Source organism: Protomyctophum parallelum (genome assembly GCF_964188405.1).
Source record: "Protomyctophum parallelum genome assembly, chromosome: 7".
Classification (NCBI taxonomy): Eukaryota; Metazoa; Chordata; class Actinopteri; order Myctophiformes; family Myctophidae; genus Protomyctophum; species Protomyctophum parallelum.
Genome location: NC_139705.1, coordinates 33,571,494 through 33,586,246, shown reverse-complemented (window position 1 = coordinate 33,586,246; position 14,753 = coordinate 33,571,494). Strand labels below are relative to the sequence as shown.

The 14,753-nt window shown below is 40.8% G+C and overlaps 1 pseudogene across 1 annotated transcript in view; it reads left to right on the top strand.

Annotated features, from left to right (window-relative positions):
- LOC310861336 (plasma membrane calcium-transporting ATPase 3-like) overlaps positions 1-13,716 on the top strand; it is a 40,453-nt pseudogene extending 26,737 nt beyond the window's left edge. The window contains exons 8-17 of the transcript XR_014571053.1: positions 70-340; positions 1,072-1,251; positions 1,373-1,460; positions 1,878-1,984; positions 3,194-3,385; positions 4,049-4,262; positions 5,387-5,598; positions 6,789-6,896; positions 7,284-7,466; positions 12,877-13,716. The product of XR_014571053.1 is annotated as a plasma membrane calcium-transporting ATPase 3-like (transcript). The remainder of the gene's footprint in view (positions 1-69; positions 341-1,071; positions 1,252-1,372; positions 1,461-1,877; positions 1,985-3,193; positions 3,386-4,048; positions 4,263-5,386; positions 5,599-6,788; positions 6,897-7,283; positions 7,467-12,876) is intronic.
- The last annotated feature ends 1,037 nt before the right edge of the window (positions 13,717-14,753 follow it).

Below are 14,753 nucleotides of genomic sequence, written 5' to 3'. Positions count from 1 at the left end.
CCAAAATAACTCAGTAGAATCATCATAATATATCCATTTGTGTAACCAAATTGCATTGTACACTCTCAGAAGTTAAATTGCCAGCGTTGTGCTTGTTTTTCAAGGTGCACATCCATAATGGGCTGCGAGTGGTGAGTTGCGGGCCTTCCGTCCACGTGATAAGGATGACATGATCAAGAAGGTGATTGAGCCCATGGCGTGTGATGGCCTACGGACCATTTGTGTCGCATACCGAGACCTCCCAGGCAACCCAGAGCCCGACTGGGAAAATGAGAATGCCATCCTGACCGACATGGTCTGTATTGTTGTGGTGGGCATTGAGGACCCTGTCCGTCCAGAGGTACGATCTTATATTATATTATGTTATGTTATATTGTGTTTAGTCTCTTGAGACAGACTCTGGAAAATAGAGGGTGCTGTTTATCCTTTGTTTTGCCAATAGGGTTCCCAGATTGTATTATGTATAATGCTTGCCCTGTGGCAAGCATTACTATTCTATACTAACATTCTTCAAGAGATAACAACAAGAACAGAGATAACAACAAGAACCACAAGAATGATTCTTGTGGTTCTTGTTGTTATGTTGTTATCTCTGAGCACAGTGAAATACATTCCAAATCAACTGTTTGTTTTGCATATTGCATATTGAAAATTACATGAATATTCTCAGTTTACAATGGAAGTCTATTGGAGTGTCGTAACTTTCTCTGCCAATGGCTCAGCCATTTCCATTTTCTTTCTGCAATTGAACGCATGATGTGTTGATACCACATAATAGCCTTATCTTAAAAGTTGAAACTCTTTTTCATCATTATGAGATAGTGCATAGGAAATTGTGATGGGGAAAAATAAGATGGCTGGTGGAGAGTTCATTTTTGTGCCTGGCTCAGGGAACTGCTGAATGTAAATTATCTGCCAGTTGCCAATTTATAGTGTAGAATAAAACGGTTGATTCTAGGCGATAGTATTAATGTTCCCTCACTGATATTGAAGACATTCCAAATGGAATTTGTGATTGGGCCACACTATTATGCGTTGTCACAAACAATAACCAATCTTCCCTTTCCCCAGGTCCCAGATGCCATCAAGAAGTGCCAGCAGGCAGGTATCACAGTGCGCATGGTGACAGGTGATAACATTAACACTGCACGTGCCATCGCTCTAAAGTGTGGCATCATTCATCCAGGGGATGACTTCATCTGCATTGAGGGTAAAGATTTCAATCGACGAATCCGGAATGAGAAAGGAGAGGTACAGTATAGCAATGTTTGTTTGTTTGTTTGTTATTAATTATTATTATTGAATGCATTGTAATTTTAACACTTTTGTTTAACATGCAAGCATGCTCATTAAGTGCCAATGATTCAAACAGATTGAACAAGAGCGCATTGACAAGATCTGGCCCAAGCTGAGGGTTTTGGCTCGCTCATCCCCAACAGACAAACACACTCTGGTAAAAGGTTGGTGTTTCTGTGTCTAATCTGTACAAATACATCGATAATACGGTAGATATCTAACATACCTGCCAACATTAGGCTGTGAAAAAGAGGGAGACATTCTGGGGTATTAACAAATGGCCCACACTCAAGATTTTAAGGTAGGCTAACGGAATAAATACATGGACGTGCAAGTAAAATCTATTTTAATTAGTTATAGAACACAATAAAATACTTTTTTTTTTCACAAACACACAAAAACATACATAATATACATGTGGAACTTAGAAAGATGTACCATTTGATTTGTTGATACAAACTAGTATGCAATCAGGAGAAGTTAACAAACATTAGAAATCGAATGAACTACAATAGTATTGAGGATCATTCCAAGGCACTCTGGTATGAGGACAGTAATCATATTTTTCATGTCCCTGGCAGGCATCATTGATAGCACAGTACTAGAACAGCGTCAGGTTGTGGCTGTGACAGGAGATGGGACCAACGACGGGCCTGCCCTGAAGAAAGCTGATGTTGGTTTCGCCATGGTGAGAAGAGAGGATGATGACTTATTATTGATCTATGTTAGACCTATGAAATCAAGTATCTCTGTCACTGCCACTGGGGACAAAACTATTTAAATTGATAGACAGTCCCTTAAAGTAAGTGAGGGAGAGAGTATGAGAGAAGAGTGTGTTTTTTTTTAACACGTTTTAATCAAATGGCCAACTAAAAAATGCCTCATGCATTCGCGGAGACACTTTTTTCAGTAGGGATTAGGGAATACATAATGTTTTGTCATTTGACCTTCCAAAATATTCTCAGCTGTCAGATCATGCTGAATTTGCTTCCGGGCAAGACTAGTTTCACTTCGAACAGACTTCTAGGAGTCGCAGTTCGAACAGATAATGAAATGTCCACATACCCACTGAGCATTTCTTTTGTCTAATAGACGTTTAATATTCGTCTAAAGGGCCGTCTAAAAATGCGATACAAAATGGCTTAGATTAGACGTTGATTAGCGGTTGTTTGTAAACAACCGCTAATCAACGTCTAATCTAAGGATAGATGTCTAAAAAACTTTCATTTTAGCCGTTTTTTTTACGCATTTTTGACGCACGTCTAATAGAGCACCGAAGTCCTGACGTAACTCGCTCATCCCGACGATTCCCCTGGTTCGCGGCAGTAATTTCTCTATGGAGAATAACATGGGGTGATCTTAATATCGTCTACTATAAGCGTTGTGGTCCAAAAATAAACAAGCTGTCTCTGCGTTATTGTCGGGAAGGTGTCTCTGTATCGTTTGCAACAGTCAGTCACTCATGTATGATACAGTCTGCTTCTAGCGAAAATCTAACTAATTCAGCAGCAGTAACATTAGCGTTTTCTCTCAGTCAGTTGATTCTTCATATCCATATGAGTGAAGCGGCCGGGGTGACATGTTTATTTTTCAAACACAGTTGTTATATGAGGAGATCTCAAATCGCCTCAATGGGGATTTCAATGCAACTAAACAAATACATGAACCTGGGGACTGACGCCCTCTACTGAAAGTGACGTCAGACTTCGGTGCTCTATAGCCGTCTTTTGCTCAGTGGGTAGAAGCTAAAATACTACAAAAATGTAAATTACACTGTATGATTTAAGTCTCAAATCTTCCCACATAGAAGGACCAGAGGATAAAAAAACTAATAATCACTGACATAATGTGTTCGATGGTGGAAACCTAAGGAACCCATATCCCTCTGTGTGCTCAGGGCATCGCTGGTACAGATGTGGCGAAAGAGGCTTCCGACATCATCTTAACGGACGACAACTTCTCTAGCATTGTCAAAGCCGTCATGTGGGGGAGGAACGTATATGACAGCATTTCAAAGTTCCTGCAATTCCAGCTCACAGTGAATGTGGTGGCCGTCATTGTGGCCTTCACCGGTGCATGCATCACACAGGTAATCAGCATGTTTGTTAGGACACAGGTTCTCACTGTAGGGTCCAGGGATCCCAGGTGTCCTCGAGGAGATCGCAGAGGTTCCCCCAGCTAAATGACGGATAGTTAGGGGAAACTGGACCCTTATAGTGTGTTTAACTTTCTTACGATTCCATTTTTTGTTCCATTTTTACACTCTCAGAGAACCCAGGGAACCCCTTTTGGTCTTTTAAGCATTATATTATACTTTAGCAATTGAAAAATAGCAGATCTACAGTGTCGCGCTACGAGCATGTAGGTTTGCTATTTTTGAAAAATAGTGAAAATATGGTGCAAATCTTTCAGAGCAAATGTTTTTAACTCAAATCTTTGCGTCTGGAGTGTTCTCTGGAACTACATATTTTCAGATGGGGGTCGGAGGCCAATTACATAGAATTTTAGGGCTCCTTGACATGAAATAGTTTGAGAACCACTGACATAGAAACATAAGGGTTTTCTGAACGCTCTCATGATTTAGACTAGTGTATATCGGGGCCTTATGCAATATGCATATGAACCTGGGGGTCCTGGAAATTAAAAAAACATTGAGAATCACTGAGACTGCCGGAAACGAATATGTGGCAAAGTAGCAGCTAGCAGCACGGCTCCAGTTCCAGCCTTTGTCTCTCTGGTTGTTTGCTTATAGGACTCTCCTCTGAAGGCAGTGCAGATGCTCTGGGTGAACCTGATCATGGATACCTTTGCCTCGCTAGCGTTGGCCACTGAACCCCCCACCGAATCCCTCTTGCTAAGGAAGCCCTACGGCCGCAACAACCCCCTCATCTCCCTCACCATGATGAAGAACATCCTGGGCCACGCCATCTACCAGCTCATCATCATCTTCACCCTTCTGTTTGCAGGTAGGTGGTCCACACCTCATTGGAGTGTGAGTGCATGTGCTGTGCCTGTAAACATGTACCGTACATGCTTAATTTCAAGATGATGTGCTTTTTCTTTCGAACTCTCTATGATTGCTGTGTCATTCCACCGTATTTACACAGCAATAATCTCAACCTTAACTGAACTTCAGTATCAGTATTTAGATATATAGATAGAAGTCCTCACAACGTGTTATGCGCTCGAGAAATCCTCAATACAGAGCCACGTCAGCTAGTGAGTGAACATATTACAATATTGCTCAATAAATACTATATTATTTTCAGTTCCCTTTTCAAAATGACACACAGTTGCAGACGTTTTTTAGGTTACCATGCATCTGTCGTTTACTTGCAGTTTGCAAGTAATTACATTGGTTGAAATTACCTTTCAAAATCACTCGAAGAGTTTTAAGCCTGAAACAAAGCCAGCTAACTACGAGATGAATCGTGACGTAAAAGGTTAAAAAAAGTGAATTAATGGGATTTCCGGGAAAAAGAAAAAGAAAAAAGATGATGATCCAGATGGCTGCTGGATGTTTTAATCTAGATCCTTTGTTATTTTTATTCATTCAGACCTCATAATTGTGTTGTTTTTGTGATGAATAAAATAAAATAAAAACTATTGATAGCAAAACACAAAAGACCATATATAATACCAGTGGTGGAAAGTAACTAAGCACATTTACTCAAGTACTGTACTTAAGTACAATTTTGAGATATTAGTACTTTACTTGAGTATTTCCAATTTCCAATTCTACTGCACTTCTACTGCACTAAGTTTTGAATCCAAATATTGTAGTTTTACTCCACTACATTTATTTGAAAACTTGAGTTACTAGTTACTTTGTAGATTTTGATTATTATTCCAAAACATACATTAACCACTTCAACCTATACATTTTGGCTATTCGAAAATAGACGATCTACATAGGCTTTACTCACAATGCGAGATCTACTCACAAGATCTACTCACAATGCGTTGCGATGCAACGCATTGTGAGTAGATCTGTGTAGATTTTTATACAAAAATGTAAAACATTTGAGTACTTTTCCCACCACTGCCATTATATACAAATGGTGACTCTGATGTCCTTGTCCCGCTGCAGGAGAGAAGATCTTCAACATTGACAGTGGCCGTAACGCCCCGCTGCACTCGGCCCCGTCTGAGCACTATACCATCATCTTCAACATATTTGTGCTCATGCAGCTGTTCAATGAGATCAATGCACGCAAGATCCACGGAGAGAGAAATGTGTTCGATGGGATCTTCCGCAACCCGATCTTCTGCAGTATTGTCGTGGGCACGTTTGTTGTGCAAGTGAGTTTCTAGCATGCGCAGTTAAATCCATTCTGACCTGAGATCAGATTCATACGAGGTTTCCACTGGACACACACTGGTCTGATTAACCCATTCTGACCTGAGATCAGATTCATACGAGGTTTCCACTGGACACACACTGGTCTGATTAAATCCTGAGTGTTTGTTCATTCAATTGATTTTGACCAGTCCCATGAATTTTGGTAATAATGGACAATTGGGTCAGTAGGCTCAAATTTGACTCTAATCAGACTGGAGAGAGCAGACCTACTGTAAGATAAATATAGTCTTCAACATTTCAGTGAAAGGTAATATGAATTATTTTGAGGGCTAATTTACAGCAGGGACTTTTTGAAGTTCATTGCACTATGCATTGTTTTTGGTGTGCCAAAAAATGAAGGAAATATTAACATTTGGAATTTCACTTAGTAAGAGACCTGCACACCTTCGCTCAAGATTAACAGTTTATTGAAACAGAATGAGATGAATGCGGAGTGGAGTGAGGAACCCAAGGTAGGGCGAGACTCAGGGTGGGGGCGTAGTCTCTGGAGCTGACGGTCATCTTCGCTCTACTCGGAATGAGCGGTTGGTCGTCTCTGCTCCGTCACTGCCCCCCCTGGATTCCTAGAGAATCGAGGCGGAAGGAGGAGGTTGGGGTGGAGGAGGATGGCGATTTTGAAGAATAGTGAAAATAGCCGATCTACAAGTGCAGTACTCACAACCCATGTTTGGTCTGTTGTGGAGCAGAACAAACAACTTGGTTGAGATATCGCAGGTGTATTTATTCTGTGGTGATTGCACCAGGGATTGGCCGGGTGATAATGAAAGGCAGGTGAGTTTGATAAGGAGGGAGGAGTGGTTAAGGTCAAGCGGAAGGAGGTCTCTTCTCCCGAAACTGCGTTGTATAAATACAACTTCCCTAAATTACTAATACATTTTCATTCAAGACTGTCAAATGCATTTGACAGTTTTATATCTTGAAATACATTTGAAACATTCAACACAAATGTATCAGAAGGGCAGTGGAATGAACAAATCTTAATTTAATAGATTGCTTAGACCATTCGCAAACGGATCCAAATGAGCTTTACTTCCACATGGCTTACAAAACAACGTGGTATATCAATTTGATACGTTGCCTTAATCCAATGTGTTTAAGCTTGTTCTCTGTATTGTTCTGTTGTGTTCAGATTGTGATCGTGCAGTGGGGGGGAAAGCCTTTTAGCTGCGCGCCTCTCAACGCCGAACAGTGGCTGTGGTGCCTATTTGTGGGACTTGGGGAGCTGCTTTGGGGACAGGTGACACCACCTCTTTCCTACCTTGTTCCTAGTGTTAGTGTTTTGTTTGGTAAAACAAATATTATATGTGAAAGATGTAAAGAAACATATAGAGACAATATACAACACAGGATATACCTATTCTTTAGACATACACATCCACAATTCATTTTACCCACAAATATGGGCAGCATATCAACATGTTTCTCTCTCTTATACCGTATTGATGATTACTGTGAATAAAGCGTTTAGGTAAATCCCATTATTGACAGATGGCACTATTTAAGGTGAAGCTAAACATGCTGACATGCTAAAGAGGGCATGGTTTTTAATGGAGAGAAGTGAGCGACCTTGATTAACTGCATTAAGTGTGATACGATGATTGCTAACTATACCTGGTTGTGACAGGTCATCACCTCCGTACCCACAAGCCACCTCAAATGCCTGAAGACGGCAGGAAGCGGGAGGGAGAGGGACGAGATCCTGGATGACGACATGGCGGATGACGAGGACGAGATTGACCACGCCGAGAGGGAACTGCGGCGAGGCCAGATCCTCTGGTTCCGAGGACTCAATCGTATTCAGACTCAGGTACAGTTGGATCTTTTCCAGTTAAACTGTCAGCCAGCCATCACCTGAGGCTGTGCTCCCGGCCACACCTTGATTAGTGTGTTACAGTGTTAGCGTGGCGTCACTGCTTAAAATAGAACTACTGCTCAAAATAGATTGGGATACTGTCTCCGAATGACCTCGCGATGCAGAGATAGTCTCTTCACTCCAAGAACAAAGGTTACATCATAACCAAACATTCTCGCCGCCATCATGTGATCAATACAAAATATGAGAAAATACTGTGTAGCAGTGTTGAACGTCCTTTAACTTTTCTTTCACCCCTTTCAACATCACAATGCCTTAATTCCATTTCATCATGTTTTTGTAAATTTTTTGTCTTCTGTTTTGTTCTATAATGTGTGTGTGTGTGTGTGTGTGTGTGTGTGTGTGTGTGTGTGTGTGTGTGTGTGTGTGTGTGTGTGTGCGCGCGTGTGTGCCTTTTTTGTGTGTTAAACAATTTGCCTTGCTGCCAAGAGTAGCATAGGGTTAATGCACCCCACATAACGCTACTATTCTCTCCCTCTCATAGAGATCAGTACAGATTCAGTTGTTGCTTCACTGTGTGTCTTTACGTTTTGTTTCTATAGGCTATGTCATAATTTGCACATGACATGCACCTACACCTGTATGTTTATAATTGACTAGTGCCTCAGGAATTGTAATAAATGTAAAACAACTTTGATTCCCTTCCATTGCCAGATGATCAGAGATCTCCGTCTACTCATACGTCTACTCATACGACGTACTTCAGGTGACATGTGACATCTTTGTAGTTGCTAAAACAATTTGGAGATCGAAAAAAAAAAACCCTGCATTGGTTTTCAAAGTGGCCGTAGGTTTCACCAGACGTACAGTATCGTTAGGCAGAGATTTTCAATACGATCTTCAATGCGCGAGACTAAGCAGAGGACAGACTTTGCGGAACATTATGTAATTTTGGGTAAAGTCCTGACCAGGCACTTGGTCTAAGGCCCTCATGTCTGGACTACATGGGGAAAAATCACACTACTAAAATCCACAGTGTCAATTTAATTATGCGAGTGTACAGATGTAACCAAATGGACCCATAAAGGATAAATGAATACTGAGGTTTTCATTTTGTATAAAGTAAATTATTTATTTGCCATGTCCATTAACATGGCCACCTTTAAATTCCTTCCAACTTTAGTTTTTCTATTCGTTCTGGACCTGTTGAGCGTGCTATTCTCTTCTTCCACACAACCAGTAGAGGTTTTTGCGTCACGTCGTCCATGTTGCCTGTCCTTCTGTGTTTCCCCAACAGATGGAAGTCGTGAGCACCTTCAAGAGGAGCGGCTCCTTTCAGGGTGCTGCGCGCCGCCGCTCGTCTGTTCTGAGCCAACTCCATGACGTAACCAATATTTCTACTCCCACTCACGTAGTTCTCTCCAATGCAACTGGTGCGCCTGGGAGTGAGTTTCTGCCATCCATTACCGGCACATAGCAAAATAAATTGAATTTAAACAAACCGACCACAACAGCCCATTTGGAATGAGCATGAATGAACTGCATCTCCTCCTGATAGAATTATATGTCCATCCTTGGCTGCCAGAAATTGTGATATCCAACATCCAAATTGAAATTTGTTTGAATCATTGGGTGTTTGCTATTATGCCTCTGCGAGTGTGTGTGTGTGTGTGTGTGTGTGTGTGTGTGTGTGTGTGTGTGTGTGTGTGTGTGTGTGTGTGTGTGTGTGCATGCGTACGTGCGTGTGTGCGCACGTGCGTGTGTGTGTGTGTGTGCGCGCGCGCGCGTGCGAGACATATGCATGGCACATTGTCAAACTGCTGTGCCTGAGCTCTTGGTTGGCTTCATCTGATGTTATGTTGGTTTTGTGAACCTGTGATGTTTGATCATTTCTATTTCTATTGTTTTAACTCTTCTTCACTACCTCAGCCTTTTAATCTGCTTGCTTTTATGCTGCACTGCCCTCTGCTGCTCTCTGCTGCACACAAACGAAAATGATGCATCCAGCATTCAGAGCAACGTTCTGTATTTAAAATATGAATTGGTCATGTATCAAAGTGACATCGATTGAGGAAGCATTTAGAACCTAATTTTGAAACTAATCATGATAGAGAAGACTGATAGGGAAGACTTCAATGAATCAATACAAAATGTAGGGATTTAATTTCAATGTTATTTGGAAACATACCTTGTTATTCTCAGTAAATACCCCCCGCAAAGATTAAATAAATACTGGTAGTAAACATCCGCTAAAGTGAAACAATATAGCCTATGTTGATTATGATGACTGCTGTCTAAGCTAATGAACCACTAGTATTGCATTATTTATGCATAATGTAACCTGGAAAAGACAACATTACACACAATTATGAAAAGATTGTCATGGGAGAGTGGAACAAAGTCTTTCTTCTAAACCACGATACCATTATAGCAGAAAAGGCTTTCATTTAGTGGTTTTGTCATTCAAATATGGAATGATGTAAACCTTCGAGTATACAGTATGCCTGCAACATTTCAACATATCAAACCTTTCTTCTCCACAGTTTCAACGATTCCTCACTTAATTTTGTTTTACAGCTGCCGAAATGCCTTATTTCTCTCTACTTTTAGGAACAACTTTTCTTTGTGTACTGTAGGTCCATCTTTTGGAGGTTAAAACATTGTACATTAAAATCCTCAGTCACTAACAGAATGTCACTGACTCACTGCATTGATTGATTGATTGATTGATTGATTGATTGATTGATTGATTGATTGATTGATTGATTGATTGATTGATTGAATTGACTGAATAAGTCAGCACTTCCGGTTGCAATGGCTCAAAACAGAGGAGCCACTGATTCAAGGACACCTTGTTTAACTTCTCATCCCCTCAACTTTCCTTTTTCCTTTAAAAAAAAATCATACTTTGAGTTATATATAGCTTATTGACAAGGGGCATACTCGAATGTTTACATCTCCCAGATGTAGCTATATACACATCCAAATTAATCTGACATATTAATATGACAAATTAATGGGCATTTTTTTCAAAAAGAACAAGGACATTGAACATCATTCTCTGTGTTGCCTGGATTCTTCATTTTTGGCGTGTCTATGGGGTCATATAATAGTCACTACATCACTGTTGCCATGACATCCGTTCATTTTCACAGGTAGACAGACATGCGTATTTCATGGTGGGGCAGAAAATAAAATAAAAAGTAGCGTGCGTGCGCGTGTGCGTGTGCACATAGTGGCTTTGTCTGCTCTGGAAATTGGATTTCTCTGCATATCCTTTGATGTGAGGCATGTGCGAGGCTTTCTGGATATCACTGCTGCTTTGAATTGCATGTTTAAATTATTGCATGTTTATTCCACTATAGGTTTGCAGTGTTGCACTCGATCCTTCTGATATCGGAGCATATCTCCTATATAAAATAAAACTTACGGTGGTCAAACGGCCTACCAAAAGTATGACCTACAGTCAAACACATGCACTGACCCTAAAAAACATGACCAGTGCTTATTCCAGGTGTGGACTATACAGATTGCCCTGCAATAAATTTGCAGGGCCATCTATAGTCATATAAAATGTAATCTCTCATGTCGAGTTACAGACAGTATAATCCTCAATGTGAAATGTTTGAGTCGAGTTTAAATTTGAGTGCTAGTTTGGGTCCAGAGTCGTGCACTCACATTAAATCAACGCTGAGGATTTCCTAGTGTGGACTTTTCCTATATTTCCACTGCATTGAAACAAGCCTTTTTCTCAATCTGCTGGACGTGTTTCTTTATCGCAGCATGAAAGCGAACGTTCTTCTACGACTTGGCATGCTGCTCAGTCAGTGTTCGTCACCGTCCTTTCTGTGCTCTCTCATGTTCTGTGTTGTCTACTTCGTCACTGTCCCTCTCTGCTCTCTCATGTTCTGTGTTGTCTACTTCGTCACTGTCCCTCTCTGCTCTCTCATGTTCTGTGTTGTCTACTTCGTCACTGTCCCTCTCTGCTCTCTCATGTTCTGTGTTGTCTACTTCGTCACTGTCCCTCTGTGCTCTCTCATGTTCTGTGTTGTCTACTTCGTCACTGTCCCTCTCTGCTCTCTCATGTTCTGTGTTGTCTACTTCGTCACTGTCCCTCTCTGCTCTCTCATGTTCTGTGTTGTCTACTTCGTCACTGTCCCTCTGTGCTCTCTCATGTTCTGTGTTGTCTACTTCGTCACTGTCCCTCTCTGCTCTCTCATGTTCTGTGTTGTCTACTTCGTCACTGTCCCTCTGTGCTCTCTCATGTTCTGTGTTGTCTACTTCGTCACTGTCCCTCTCTGCTCTCTCATGTTCTGTGTTGTCTACTTCGTCACTGTCCCTCTCTGCTCTCTCATGTTCTGTGTTGTCTACTTCGTCACTGTCCCTCTCTGCTCTCTCATGTTCTGTGTTGTCTACTTCGTCACTGTCCCTCTCTGCTCTCTCATGTTCTGTGTTGTCTACTTCGTCACTGTCCCTCTCTGCTCTCTCATGTTCTGTGTTGTCTACTTCGTCACTGTCCCTCTCTGCTCTCTCATGTTCTATGTTCCAGCCGTCTGTCTAAGTTCTCCAGTACCTGGTCAGTGTTTCAACCAATCATGTATACTTGTATAGCTTATACAGTACTGCATTGTAATCTGTACACAGTAAAACCTGTTAATATAACTCTGAGAGTGTACACATGTAACCAAATGGACCGTAACATTGGGTTACATGTGTACACTCTTGGAGTTAGTTACATCTGCAAATGTATAGATTAACACTATTTTACTGTGTAATTTATGTATTGTCTTCATCCTCACTGAGGTCACACCATCAGTTTTGAACAATGTGCTGACATGTGTAGAATTTCTGTTCTCTTCAGACTGCCAATGTGAAACACCTGTCAAGTTGTCAACTGGAATGTGCTAAATGAAATATATGTTTATTAGTTAGTTTATTAGAAAAGAGTGGGCCACCAGCCTTTTTGGGATGTGGGTCTGCTGTCACTCGTATTTGATAGAACTTAAATTCACAGCCGTGTGAATTGAGCGGTGCAGGCTGTGTGTGTGTGTTTGTGTGTGTGTGTTTGCGTGTTTGTGTGTGCGTGCGTTCGTGTGTATTATAAACTAATATTGAGAATGTAAAAAGAAAACAAAAAAGTGATCAAAGCATGCACGTGTCAAAAAGGCTGGTATTCTTCTTAAACATTCACTGTAACAAAAGGCAAATGATTGTACAGTAGCCTATCATGATTTTTTACTTTCATTTGATCAATAAAATGGACAAGTAAGTAACGGAGTAACTTATAGATGAGTATACTTATATAAAGAATAGATCTAGCTTCATCAGGCTATTTTTGTAATCTTTCTAAATTTCTCTGCTTGTTTTGCATCTCCCTTATCTGTTCCCTTCCACAACGCCACAGATCCGAGTGGCGAAAGTGTTCCGTAGCTCCCTTTATGACGGCGTCGAGAAGCCAGGATCCAGGAACTCCATCCATGAATTCATGGCGCCTCCAGAATTCCTCATCAATGACTTGGTCCACAGCATTCCCTTGATCGACGAGACGGACATCGACGACGACTCGGCGAGATCCGACCACAACAACCACGTTGACAACCCTGCATCCGTTTGTCAAAGCCCTCCCGCCTCCCCGCGGCCCGACCCTCCACCCCGCCCTCGCCGAAATTCTCGACCCAACCGCCGCCAGCAGAGCCTCCCGGTGGCGGCCACCCTCAACTGCAACAACAACGCGGTGGACAGCGGAGTTCACCTCCTGTTTTCAAAAGACACATCTCCTACACGCAGTTCCAGCCCATTGCACAGCTTCGAGACATGTTTATAATAACTACATGTACATGTACAGATTTTAGAGGAAGCAGGCAATATGCACCGATGGCTTTGAGGGAAATAAATCTGTATAGGCTAATCCAATAGAAAAGGGACCAATATGACATACATATACTCATCGAGGAACAAAGTATTACCGTGAACAACTTTGCTGGGATGGGTCATTTAGAGATCGCTTTACTAGCTAATCCCCCCCCCCCCTGCTTTTAACCTATGATGTCTGCTTGAGAATACATTCATTCCCTCTCAAAAAGTTTCCCCGGAAAAACATTATAACCCCACAAGACAGTTTTAAATGTATATCTAGGCATGCAATATAGTAGATTGCTGAGTGTGGTGGCTGAGTGACGAACAAAGCCTAATTTATACTTCGTCGTACGATGGATTTGTGTGCCAAAAATAGACTGTCAAGCTCATGAACACATTGTGTTTGTGAGACGTTGGGGAGCTTGTAGAGCTGCTGTTTTCAGCACGCAACTCCATTGTATGATGGAGTATAAATTAAGCACAAGCTGTAATAAATTATTGCCACTGGAGTCGAAACACTTTCGTGTGGAACTGTTATGGGGTTCAATCATTTTGCTTTTTAACAATATATTGTTCCAATTATTACTGTTATTACTACATTTACTACCACAATTATTATATTCCGGTTAATGATGCTTCATTAATTAGCTTTATCTATTCATGTATGTATGATTGTATGTATGTATGTACGTATGTATTTATGTATGTTTGTATGTTTGTATGTATACCGTCCGTCCGTCCGTTCACCAAGATGCTTGTCTCTTTGTCTGTTTTTATATACTTCCTCTGGTCATGTCCCCAATTTTCCATTTCCGTGTTTACATGTGTTGTGTCTTTAAAAGTAAAAAAAAAGAAAAAGAAAAAAAAGAAGAATTAACTCTACAAAGGAGATTATAAACACATATGGAAACGTCAAAGACAAAATATTAACAAAATAGTACATATGAAAAGTGACTAAAATGCTCAAGCTTTGAATCGTCATGTAGATAGGTCCTTGAATTCAGTGATTCCTTTTGGTGGGGGAATCAACCCAGCTGAATATTCAAAATATTAAGTTGTGTGTAAAGATTAAAGAATTTATTTAAATAAGTTTTTTAATCGCTGTGTATTCTCTTCTTTTTGAGTTGAATTCTTAATATATAGTTCAGGGTAGTCCTGAATAATAAATAAACAGACCTATATCTGTAAACCATTTCAAACGGAACGTGTGAAGGCTCGTTCATGAGGTGGGATTCTGTTAAATTGATTATAGAATCTTGACACACAGTAAAAAATAACCCACTTCCACTCCAATGCATTTCAGCAGGTACTTTCAGCATTTATTTCACAGCTTACTAGTTATTTTTCACGTGAAGATTTGACAATGAATATACGTAACATGTATGGAAGTAACCGTTTTAATGATTCACTCAACCTATTCTATCC